The sequence below is a fragment of the Notothenia rossii genome (assembly GCF_949606895.1).
Source record: "Notothenia rossii genome assembly, chromosome: 4".
NCBI lineage: Eukaryota > Metazoa > Chordata > Actinopteri > Perciformes > Nototheniidae > Notothenia > Notothenia rossii.
In genome coordinates this window covers 24,520,076-24,533,467 of record NC_136902.1, presented here as the reverse complement: position 1 = coordinate 24,533,467, position 13,392 = coordinate 24,520,076, and the positions used below count along the sequence as shown (strand labels likewise).

The following is a 13,392-nucleotide window of genomic DNA, read 5'->3' as shown; positions in this document are numbered from 1 at the left end:
AAATACATTCACAGCCTAAAGGAAACCCATAAGAAATGTTACCATAGTACTTGTACCATAGTACCATGGTATATTTACCATGGTACATGTACCATGGTATTTTTGACAGATTGTACCATGGTACAAACCATGTTATGTACCATGGTACATTACTATATGTGCTATGGAACAAATACCATGGTACTATAAAATATACCATGGTACTATCTGTCAAAAAATACTGTGGTACATGTACCGTGGTAAATATACCATGGTACTATGGTACGAGTACTATGGTAACATTTCATATGGCTGTTGGAGGGCTTGATAACCCACTACCCCTGGCACCATGACAATTACCATGGTAAATACATATGTTGTTGTATTTGTGTCACACTTGTACCAAACTGTAGATACTGTAGAATGTACAACGGTAGGCTATATCAAATAAAAATAATGGACTGAGGCAAATACAAATAATACATGGACTCAACATGTATTTATGTATTAACATTTTTAATTTATACTACCGAACATACAATATTGCATGAAAAAACATAATGGCCTAACGTGGCCGAACAAATTGATTTTTTAAAAATGTTTTCCTTTTGAGGATCTTCGCCGAATTGGAGAGTTTCTGGCGTATGTAGCCTTCGATCTCCGCCTCTGTCTTCTCTTTGAAGACAGATTTAACTTCACCTAAAGAGAGAAAGAAATAAAGAAAAGGGGAATTAACAGATGAAGAGACAAATTACAAAAACAGATGTCAAGTAGACAGCAGGGATGCAAACTCATCAGGTATGAAAAAGGTGACAAGCCCCCCGACCACCCCACCCCACGGAAAATCGGCTTTAAATTTAGGAATAACAGATGATTTTAGCAGTCAGAACAACTAAAGCAGCAGTTGTAATAATAACAGAAACGCTAAAGAGTCACATCTAATAGAAATATATAAAAGCATTTATTTTAATTGTGTAGCAGTCAGTTTATAATTTTGGCAGCACTGTTGAGCATTTTGAAAATGCATTTTCATGCCTCTGTGCAAGGCTTAAGTCTTTCTATCTCAATAGCCACTGGTGTAAAGTAATTAAGTTCATAAACTCAACAAGTACTATACTTGGGTACAATTTTGAGATACTTGTACTTTACTTAAGTATTTCGATGTTTTGCTACTTTGTACTTCTACTCCTTTACAATTCAGAGGTAAATGGTGTACTTTTACTACATGCATTTAATACCTTTAGTTACTTTACTGATGTGGATGAATGATGTGAAATATAATCAAGTGTTAAATCAGACTTTAGTTCCACCTGGAGTAAATCCACAAGCTACCCTGCAGTATACAAAGTCATTCAAACTAGCTGCACCTTTACCAGCTTTGAGAACACTTTCATGATCAATCATTATAAAACATATCATATATATTATTCTGAAATGGACCAATCTGCACAATGACTACTTTTACAGTCGCTACTTTAACTATATTTTGATGATAATGCTTTTCTACTTTTACTTGAGGAACATTTTGAATGAAGGACTTTTACTGTAACAGAGTATTCCTACACTCTGGTACTTCTACTTTTACTCAAGTACAAGATCTGAGTACTTCTACTTTTAATCAAGTACAAGACCTGAGTACTTCTACTTTTACTCAAGAACAAGATCTGAGTACTTCTACTTTTACTCAAGAACAAGATCTGAGTACTTCTACTTTTACTCAAGAACAAGATCTGAGTACTTCTACTTTTACTCAAGAACAAGATCTGAGTACTTCTACTTTTACTACAAGATCTGAGAACTTCTACTTTTACTCAAGCACAGTTAAATCAACATACCTTCAATGATGCTCAAAGCATTCCCAACGTCCTCTGGTAACTATTTGTGTTCACCTCTTGGGCCTATCAAAAAGCACACCATTAAAAAAAAGAAGGTTAGGTTTAAAAGCCAGTGTGGAAAGTTAGTTCTAAATTAATTTACTTGTGTTTTGAGGATTTAGCAGCCAGGTATGTATTGCACAGTTTAGGTACATTTAGTTCACTGCAATTTGGACTTACTATAAAACAGATACATACCTTCTGAAGATCCTTATATTTTTGGATAATGTCTGTGGATCACGATGACTCCGGCCTTGGTTTTTTGCTTGGTCTCTCCTGAGAACAGACAACAACATATATAAATATTTGTTTTTGTGTGGTTGTGTGTGTATCTTCATAAAGTGGTGGTGTTTCGATTTTGATAACTCACCTCTGACTGTTCCACGTCGTCGTCCTCCTCCAGAAAAGGCCTCCTTTTTTTTGCCCTCTTGCCTTTTCCCATCGGCCCGGATTGTTCCAAAGGTTCTTTACCTTCAACCAGCCGGTTCCTCATCTTGAGGAGTGCACCTTTGTCATCTATTGGAAGCAACAAAGATATTCAGCCTATTACTTTGTACAATCTATATATATATATATATATATATATATATATATATATATATATATATATATATAGGGTACATCAACATTTGTATGTGAGTCACATTGTCTGCTTACATGACAATATGTTGGTAATGATACTCTGTATCGGAAAATATAAAATATGTTCATGCTACACCCATTAGTATACTTATGATACTTAGCTGATAATGTCTATGTAGCCAGGTGATTTAAACTATTTATTAGTGGCAGCTGGTGAAACATATTTTAGGTGGGGCTGTGGAAGATGGGGGGGATGGGGGCATATTTTATACCAGGGGTCTGCAACCTTTTTGAAACTGAGAGCTATACCTGAAGGATAATGAACTATGGAGGGCTGCTTTTTTGATATCATCTTTCTGAAGAATATAAGTATATTTTTACGAATTACTGTTTCCACTTTCTTAGATAAAAAAACACTATTTTTTTTTTTTAATAATAACTTTAGAACGGATTATAGAGCGCCTTTCATTTAACAGATCTGAGGACGCTGATTGGCTGAAATGTGCTGCCATATTTTTCGGGTAGCAACGGTCAGCGGTTGGCTGCTGCTGCGCTGGGGTGCTTAATTCCCAGACGAGAGAGGGTAATGATTCCAATGAAACATATAACGGTTTAGATTTGATATACTAAACAGTATTGTACTTATTATAAATATAAAACTTTCCATAGCACCTCTATTGACCAGACGCCACTGCTATATATTAACAAATAAAACATAGGCCTAACAACTGTTAATAATAATAATGATAAGCTGTACATGTATGATCTATTTAAATATGCAAACTTACCGCCAGTTGATAACACTTTCGCAGTCCAAGCCATCTTTTTCCCATTTTGGGGCCACCAGACAAGATACTCCTTGTCCAATTCAGGATCGTACTGCCCCTCAATTAAATTTAACCGGCCAACTTCGATTGTATCATTGCTAAATTCATAGAGCCCGTACATTTTTGTGTTCGAAAGTAACTCTAAGTAGTGGCAACAAAGTGATTACAATCCGGAGATTGCAGTTGGCACTGCGGTCTGTATCCTAGCAACGCTAGAGAAGCGGGAAGCGCGAGGCGAAAGTTGGGCACGCGCACGTCACCACTCACCAGCTACCCTCAGCGGCAGAATAATCCGTGCCTGGAAAAAGTTCTTTAATTTTGATTCTCATTCACAAAAAGAGAGAAAACCTGAGAATGTACAAAACATATTTGTCAGATTTAGGTAGATATTCCCAGGACTACAAAACGGTACCGGAGGACCCGTATGGAGGCACAACTTGTGACAGGTAAGGACGGGTTTTCTCTTCACATTGGACGAACGGGATGAACTGCCAATATAAGACGTATTTCATTTGGTGGTTTTTGTCTCACATTACTGTATTCAACGAATTATAGCAGAGTATACTACAACATTTTGAAACGTTTTTTAGATGTACATGTATAGATTCACTCCGTGTATACTGCTATTATTCCTATTTTGATAGCAGTAGGGCAATATGTAAATTATGTTATAAAACATATCAAATCAATATTGACTATAAAAAAGCTGAGACATATACAGTATAAACCAACCCTAGCTTTTTGCTGAGATACCAAATTAAAATGCCCACAATCAATGTGTGTATAAATGTCTGTGTAACAGCTGTGTGATTTTATCAATTTACAGACTCTGACTCATCCAGTGATGAAGCTTCAAATGAAGATCGAATGGTGGGTGAGGGTATAATGTATTACAGTGACGATGAGATTGTGTTAGATTCATTAAAATCATATTATCAGGATAGTTATTGTGTAGCCTTTTGCTTTAACTAAGGCTGATCACCATTCTAGCGGGACATCAGATGACAAAGGGTAGGATCCACACCATGAAATTGTAGTTTTTTGCATTGACTGATCCACAGACTTAAGAAATTGGACTCACTGGTGGACTTAACTATGACTCTGCTACTTGGTCACTGATTTTTTTTTTAATGTATTGCCACTGTGCATTGCCACAAGGTCATCGTTCGTCCGTCATGTACTGTCTTTGTATCCTGTTTGAATGCTCTTTTTATGATGCCTGTCTCAGGAATAGCCTCTCTTTTTTTATTGAATTAATTTGATTTCAACTTTTCTGTCTCACAGAGTGACAATGAGGTAGAGATGGCTGCAGACGAAGAAGGAACAGATCAACAACATGAAATGGTACAACATAAACATGCAGGGATTGTTTTACTTATTAAAAAAAAAGACAACACAGTTTTATATGATGATAAGAATACAGATGTATCCGACACAAAAGAAGTTGGGTTACAAATATTTAACAAAATGTATCAGGAGTTATTTTATAACTTATAGTTAACATTATTTTCACTGGATGCACATATGACTTTCACCCGCAATGCTACTTTCCCATTTAAATATATTTTGTTGCTGCATGCTAACATCTGTTCCCTATGAGCATCAATAAAGATCCATCTTATCTTTTAGCCTTTTGCTGTCTCTCAGTCTGGAGGGTCATCAGAGGACGGAGGGGAAGATCCAAACCATGAAATGGTATAATTTGTGCAGGTCCACTTTGTTCCAGAAAGACAAACTGGTGTTGCAACATTTCTTGTAAAAGTAAAGATCTCCAATGAATTGTGTGTATTGACATGTGAGGACACCATAGCTAAATGTATTGCAATTGAACATGGGGGTAAGCTATATGTGATGAAAATGCCTTGGTTTGAGACAAGTCAAATGTTGAGGGCTAGCACAAACTTTTGAGACTCAATTTGTCTGCACATATATGATGATTTAAACGTGTTTTTATTTATGCTATTATTGTTTTTTTTATAACTAACTGTTTGATCATTAACTGTATTTTGTAATGCATTTGTTTCTGTGACTGGGTAAATCTGTATGGATATTTCTAAATATGTGAGTAAAACGCCACATTGAAGCGCTGTATGAACTCAGGTGTCTCATTCAATAACAACATTGAGAACATCTTTATCTAAAGTGTAATTCTTTGGCTATTTTGTGTGAAGATGTGTTGAAAAAGAAGATGAAAATATATGTTACCTAAAGGGAAACCAACTAAAACCAGCAATGAAAAATACTAAACAAGGTATAAGACTTGCATTCACATAAAAAAAAAGAAAAAAATGCATACAATGGGACTTGAGTGATTATCATGATACATACCATGGTAATGTCTGTAGTACCATTTGAATACTCTATGGAGTACCAGTTATCTGAGGTACCACGGCATGTACTATAGTATCAGAGGTACCATTGTACGTACCACGGTAACAGCTGTGGTACAACGGTATGTACCAGGGTTATACCATAGTGTACCATGGTAGTACCATGGTGTACCATGGTACGTACTATGGTACACTATGGTAACATTTCTTATAGGAATATAAAAGTATGTGCCTGATAATGATACATCTTTATAAAATAAGGTCCTCTACAGTATTTTGCCTATAATTAAGGTCATCTACGAGCCACTAAGTATTTAGCAGTGCAGAGAGTAGACTAAACATGGTTATTAGCTTTAGTTATGATCCCCTTTGATCTGTGACTTACAGCCTAACAAAACGTTCAGTATCTCTTTTCAGACAATCCCACAAGGGGTTTCACTAGAACTCGATAGAGGTAGAACAAGCTTTAGAAGCCTTCTAACTCAATACCAAAATCAAACAAATGATTTTGGGAGACTGTAAAGCCATTTCCCTGAGGAGCATGAGTACGGAGAAGACTAATCCTCATCTGAAAACATTTTGTTCTGGGTTAATTGTCTTTACGTAGCCATCTGCTTGAACCTGACCTCGAGCTTGCATTTCATCTTGGAGGAGGCACATTTATCTTTCTCTATCCCAGGAGAGCGGAAAGGACAGTTAGTTATTGGCTGGGTTCGGTAGGCTAGTGGTCACAGAACCTCTGAGGCATTGAATTGTGGATCAATGCAGGCTATTAGCCGTGTTGTGGTTCCTATAGCTTGTGCATGTCTTGGTTAGAGCCAGACCTTGACCTCTGATTGAAAGGGTTAAAGCATGTTGAGAATAGGGCCTGCAGTGCGTTAAAGTCTTTCAGCATTATCAGCTCTCTCCGTTGCTTCGTTAAGTGCGTCGACCAAATCAATACACTAGTAATTTTCCATTTCATTGCAGAGAGCTCGCCACAAACATGCGGTTCTTTATTCCATGTTATGGGTCTTTAGATGCACGGGGGGTGGAGAGTCTCCCAGCAGACTTCCCCTGTGGGAAAGCATTTACTGATGCAGTGCAGGGTTTTCAAGGACATACTGTAAACACGTGTAAACACACAAAATACCACAAACATGACTCATACAGTATACAGCAAAGCTCAAATGATATGTTAAAATCATTGAGAATACTAATGTTGAAGTTCAGCCTCGGTTGCAGCACCATGGCTGCTGGTGTGGCAGCCCAGGTCGATGAGGGAGGGGTAAATGTTGTCAGATTGAGGAAAAAATTCACCAGGAGTTTTCTTGACTAATAGAATGAATTCTGGGGGTTGGAGCTTGGACTTTCCGACTTACAATTTTAAGGACCGCCCTACTGAGGCCAAATTTCAAGATTGATGAGGGAGGGCTAAATGCTGTTGGAATTTGAATAAAATTCACCAGGAGAGTTTTCTTGACTATCATAACAAATTCCGGTGGTTGGAGCTTAAAATAAATGAATTCGAAAATGTACACGGCACTAAGGACCACACTACTGTACAGGCTAAGTAACCCTTTGTGCATGTGTCAGCATGTTGGTTGTCGTCAAGAAACTCGATTAAACTGATGTTCTTTTCCAGTTCTTAGTTTAACTTTACAACACAATTTTTTTAACTGCGTTGCTTTTAACAATTTATTTTATGCAGATTAACTTCTGGATTTTACTTTTTAACATCAACAAGCTAAGCAAGAAATAGCAGCAGCCAATCAGCATCGGCAAACACAGATTTGTTACATAAAATTGCGTTATTCAGTGTTTTTACCAGTTTTAATCAGCTGGCCCATTCTGTACATCTCTTTTAGACAACATTGTTGATTATAATGTCATATATAAATATATATTTTTGATTGATTTGTTACACTTTTGCAGCTTCCAACATGGATTGCCAGAGTAGTATGCAGTTTCTTCCATTATATTTTGTACTGACTCATGACAATTCCTACACCATTATTTTCCACTGTGACAGAGAGCTATTTTATCTGCAGGAAACATTCAGAACTGTATTCCCATAATGAAACCGTTTTCAATTTATTCCTTATAAGATAAGCTGTCATTTCCAATCTGCTCAACATACAAGTATACCACCTAGAGGAGCAATATCATCCATCTCGCACCGACATTCAATCTTTGTGTGGCCACTAAAAAAAAGAAATTACAAGTACCAGATTAAGAGTAAAATACATTTACATATTTCATTTTAACATTTTCCTCCAGGAAACAATCTGCTCAATGCATGAGATATCCCTGGGCATTTTTATTAAGAGCAATGCTCTTGACTGAAAGCATTTACAATGGCAGGGCTTTGACCTTGTCTGCAAAAGTACAATCACTGCAAATTAACCGAGGTCCAGCAATTATAACTTTGAAGAAAGGCAAACGGCAATACAAATAGAAAATGTTATAATCACAAAGACTTTCTAACACATGACCTCAAGTATAAGCTTCCTGCCTTTGATATGAAATAATCATTTTCCCAAATTCAATCAACACACTGGCGCCGTGAACTCGGGCGAGCTAATTCTAGTATGTTGACAACAGAGAGAAACCCAGCAAACGATTCTGCTATTTCCAACAGTAAATGAAGACAACACTCTCTTTGAAAGCAAATTACACAATTTCCATTCTCATTTGTCACACACTGGGATTGAGCCGGCCCACAATAAGCCATCACCATAGTAGCACATGGCAGCAGTTCTGACTCCCCCTCATTGGGACGGAGCCCATTAGACAGAGTCAGGCGAAGGGTTGAGAGGGCAGATGGGACCGAGGGGAGGTATTATGCATGGGTTAGAACCGTGCTCTGAGGGGCCAGCTGAGGCCCCCGTCAGAGAGGGACAGACTGACCCGTCACACACTCTCTCCCTCTACAGTCCCCTCCCCCCGCTCCTCAGAGACTCAAGCAGCCTGTGCTCTTCCATGACCCTGGGCACTGGTCCAGCACTTTTGGTTAATATATGTGGAAGTCAGTCTTTTGAGTTGAAATATTAATCTGGACAAAGGATAACTATTTTATTTGGTACAACTGAATGAGGTATCCAGTAAGTATAGATAGGAGGATTATGACTTTAGCACAGGGGTGTCCAAACTACGGCCCGGGGGCCAAATGCGGTCCATGGACCATTTTGAAGCGGCCCTCAGCATATTAAAAAATTATAATGATATATGGCCCAAAAATGAAACTTCTGCTTGTCTTATATTGTACTTCTTAAATATATATGTTCTAATATTTTACACAGTATTCATGTGTTGATTGGCCCCATTTTCAAATAATTCTGTCAATTAAAGTTGGAAACCTTTTCGAACAAATCTAAGTTGATAAGAAAAAAGTCCAATAACTTATTTCCATAACAACCTTGAAATAAACCCTTCATATGTCCTTTTATGATAAGCAATATGAGGCTTCTGTTGTAAGGAATGAGCTACTAACACAATAACTGAAACCCTCTGGAGAGCTGTGGTGTACGCTTTTTTTCTGAAGCATTTACAAGTATCAAGAATAATTGATCTACATTGGATTGATTTTTCCAAAGTATAACTTAACTAAGGCAATATACCTCTCCTCTAGCGAGTGGCCCATCCCTTGGTAGGTTTTTCTGTATGTGGCCCTTGGTGAAAAAAGTTTGGACACTACTGCTTTAGCATATGCTGTCATGTAAGGAAAGTTGTTTTTGGCCACAAGGGGGCAGCGGAACAAAAAGAAAAAGACAACATTTACATTTAATCAACAAAAAGTTGATACGTGTAATGTACATGTATTGTCTCCACCTGTTATTAAAATAGTTGCCAACACAATCAGCAGACATGAAGCAACATTAGCTTTGGAAATCAGGTAGATGAGGGTGCTGACACTCAACCAACAGTAAAGTAGCTAGCCTAAACAATTAGCGTAAAGACAATAAAATGCTACATGTATCTGAGGGCAACAAGTACAAGATGGGTAACACTTGACAATTAATCTACTTTTTATTTAATTAAATCATTGATTAGTACGGTTTTATGTCAAAATCAGCATCAATATATAGTATCTCCAAAGTACACGTTTTCATCGATTTAAATTCAACTGTATTAATGTCACTAAGGTCAGAAAAAGAAGACTTGGTTGATCTACAAAACGTACTGGCAAAGCTAATATTGATCCTCTCAGAACAGTCAGCAATGCGATATTGATTTGGTCTGTGCTCCATACGCATTACAAAGGGCTCCCAACTGCCTTTTTGAGAAAACCTTATTACAAGAAAAATTGATCGAATATACTTCTATATTCATTGTTTTTACCTTTTGAATGTGGTGCAACTTGGTCAAAGAAAAAATAGTCTGCTTTGCTTTTTCTGTAGGAGTGACGGACGTGTGTGCAGCTCTCAACTGATGATTAGAGCGGAGTGAAGGACGGAGGGGGTCAGTTGGATCTTATTTATCAGTGTCTCCACTCAGTCACTGTCAAAGTCACCTTTAATGGCCTCCAATCTGCGTCCATGTCCCCCCTGTGCCTAAAGTCTCTCTTTCTCTCTCCCTGTTCCCCTCCACTGATGACTGACAGCACCGCTAATGTAGTCACAGCCGGCTACAGCACGGGAAGGGGACTTAGAGAGAGGGTCTGTGGCAAAAGCTCAGCAGCCAATCTCCTCCCAGCTTGACTGCAGCATACACGCCAGATGGGCCTTTGGAGGCAGAGAGAGACTACCACCGCATTGAGCTGTCTGTAGCAGGGCAATAGAAGTGTTTTGTTTAAATGCCCATGTTCAAATGCTAAGTCCTGATTAGGTTTTCAACTTTTCCTTCACCTTTCTCAGTGATTTGGGGTCAAGTAGCTCAATAGGACAGTGTTTGTACAGCTGGTGGTCCAAAGTGAATGTGAAACTAAATAAAGTGGCAACCATTTTTCCAAAAGACTGCTTGCACTGATATCATGAATATAAATGGATTTGGAGGCATGGCAAGCCTTCGCTACAGTTAACAATACTATATTCAACGTTTTTATATGGTATTTAAAAAGATCCTTTTGGTTTGCGAGTTTTTGTGTTTTTGCAAAGTAGTTGGTTATTGGAATTTGAGCAATAAGGAAATGTCTCACTTGGTCTTGAATTAACTGTTTAAAGGAGGTTATGTAGCGGCCAAAATCATATAGAACTAAAACAGATAATTAACTTAAAATAATACAGCCGCTAAGGCAATAGTTAGCGGATCTTACGTAGGGCAATGATCCAGGTCCAGACAAGATTATCCATTGTGCATTTTATTCCTATAACAAAATACAATGAACAGGTTTCCTATATCTCTTTCCTTAAGCCTTTCCTATGGCTTTCCCTTGTGTGGCTTGAAACACCCTGGTAAAAAACATTTGCCTACTACAGTAGTGCTCTGGCCGCTATAGGTTATGAGAAGTTTTACTGAAGAAAATGTCATGCTATGTGTTATCTGTCCAACCTATTAGCGTCCGGAGACACATTTCCAGGTTTGTAGGATTTTCAGATTTTGTACAACAACAGAAACGATCAAATTACTTTTATATTTAATTTGCTTGTATTTGGAGCTTCTTGTTTTGAAGGAACAAAAAGGCAGAGCGATAATTATTGAAAGACACCTGCTTCACAACATTTACTGTGACTAAAATGAAAGAACAGTTGTGATTAAAGAAGATGTTACCATGCCTATTAGAGGAAAATTTGAGATATAGTGATAAAGTTAAAAAAAAAGTAAAAAGAAAGGAGCGTTGAATGTCAGTCGCAAGTCCCTACACATGTACTGGTGTGAAAGAGGATTTCCTTGAGCATTAAATACGCTTCTTAGAAATATACAAGATTGTAAGGAGGTACTTTGTTTGGATCTGTGTGGCAACCCATTTGAGTTTGGTATAAAAGACTGCATAAAAATACATAAGGAGCAAGCACTTAAAGCTTTGCCTCCCTGTTGTGGATTACAGTTCATGACCATTTTTATTTAGCACCATCTGTTACATTGTATCTCATAGTACAGCGACATTTCCAGCACAAATTAATTTGTATTAGTGTGACGGCGTCCAAACGACACTGAAACAAATTAACACAACGAGCATATGCGCATTAAATCGCAAACAGCTCAATCTCACTCTTGACACTGCCACTTCAGCTGGCTGCAGTCTCCCTCCCCTAATTGGAGTAAACAGGAATCCGACTCATCTCCTCCTCTTCCCTCACAAAAGGTTATGTGAAATCATCAGCAAGAACATGAGCGAAGCAAGAGGAGGAGAAAGATGTAGGAGAGTGGCTGACAATAATGTCTCCATCTCTTCTTTTAGTGGTTCAGAAGTAGTCGTCTACTAATAAAAAGGTGCCTTGCTAGCAGTTCACAAACATCAGTCATATAACCTTCTCACAGATGCTTACTAACGGTGAAATCTCCAGACAAATGTATCTAAAGCCACCCGGGTCACCTCGGAATAAGAGGACTTGGAAGAAGATTCAGTCAAACAAAAAGGGGGTGTCAAGAAAAAAAACTCATTTACTGCTAGAATACTTTCTATGTTCTTTTCAGTGGATCGGTTATCACACTGAGGGAATTTAAGTGGCAATTGACTCTGATGGAGGAAATGTAACCTTGTTGTTACACCCCTATTACACAAAGTCAATATTTTCATTTCATCTGAGGCCCTTTGCCGGAGCGGCTGAGAAACAGCATTCTGCGTCTTCACAAACAATTTGCACTGGAGCAAAATGAAGCATGAATTCTACTCCCGCACTACACGTCTGCCAGGTATTGGCACAAACTAGGGTGTGATCATTTTTCACATTATCGTGCAATGGTAAAGTGGATTACATGCGTTTTCACTGGATTGCAAATTGTTGTTCCACTACTTATGCTTTTCAATCTGACAATCCCTCAATTAGGGTGACGATTGATAAATCGATTAATATTTTAGTTTAAATATATTTAGCCATAAAACAACTTAAACAATGAGAAGTCAGGCTCACTTAAGGTGGGATGAAATTTAAGGTGGATGAGCTATTTTCATTTTAGTGGCAAGCTGCTCAGAAACTTGACCAACAACCATTACCTCCAACAACAGGAGGTGATAGTCCATTCATGACATAGTTATATCATATCTATGTTTTGTGTGAGTTAATATTAAAAGTCAGCTATCATGCAATTTTTAGGCAATAGCATAGGTCTCAGATATATAAAATGTATTAAAAACATGTCTTCGAAGTGTTTTGCTCAAAATACCAACCAGATCACCCATTCTAGCCATGCCTCATATCCCTCTATATCACTTCCTGTTACTAAAGTGCTGATTCGGGGTATGAATACAAAATAAAAGAGGGGGCAGAACTTACGCCTGCTCATGCGGGACCCGGCAGATACTGTCTAAAATAAATGCTGCGGTGATGAAATGCCAAAACCACATGAAGGATTATTTCTGAAACATTATGGAGCTCAAAGGCTTTTTCTCTTGCCGGTTTACCACAAGGTGAGTTCCTTTTTATTTCCTGCTTCTTCACACATGTGCTCTCTCCAGTACAGGTTAGCTGTGAGTGTTAGCGATGCTTGCTAATGTAAACACCGACCATATTACGTCCAAAACACGTCAGGCATTGATTCTGATTGTGAGTCTCTGATAGGGCCGTGGGTCCACCACGTGGGTGCCATCTGATATGACGTAAATAACGTCATATTGGATGGCAAATCTGGATCAGCTCGTTGTAGCCCCATTTTCAGAGATATGCGCAAGGAGTAAAAGAGAGAGGGTTTTATTTTTCTGACACTTTGTGAGTTCATTGA

General features: G+C 38.1%; 1 protein-coding gene across 1 annotated transcript in view; it reads right to left on the bottom strand.

Moving 5' to 3' along the window:
- Positions 1 to 13,392, bottom strand: part of LOC307036054 (kazrin-like) — a 182,975-nt gene that overhangs the window by 147,341 nt on the left and 22,242 nt on the right.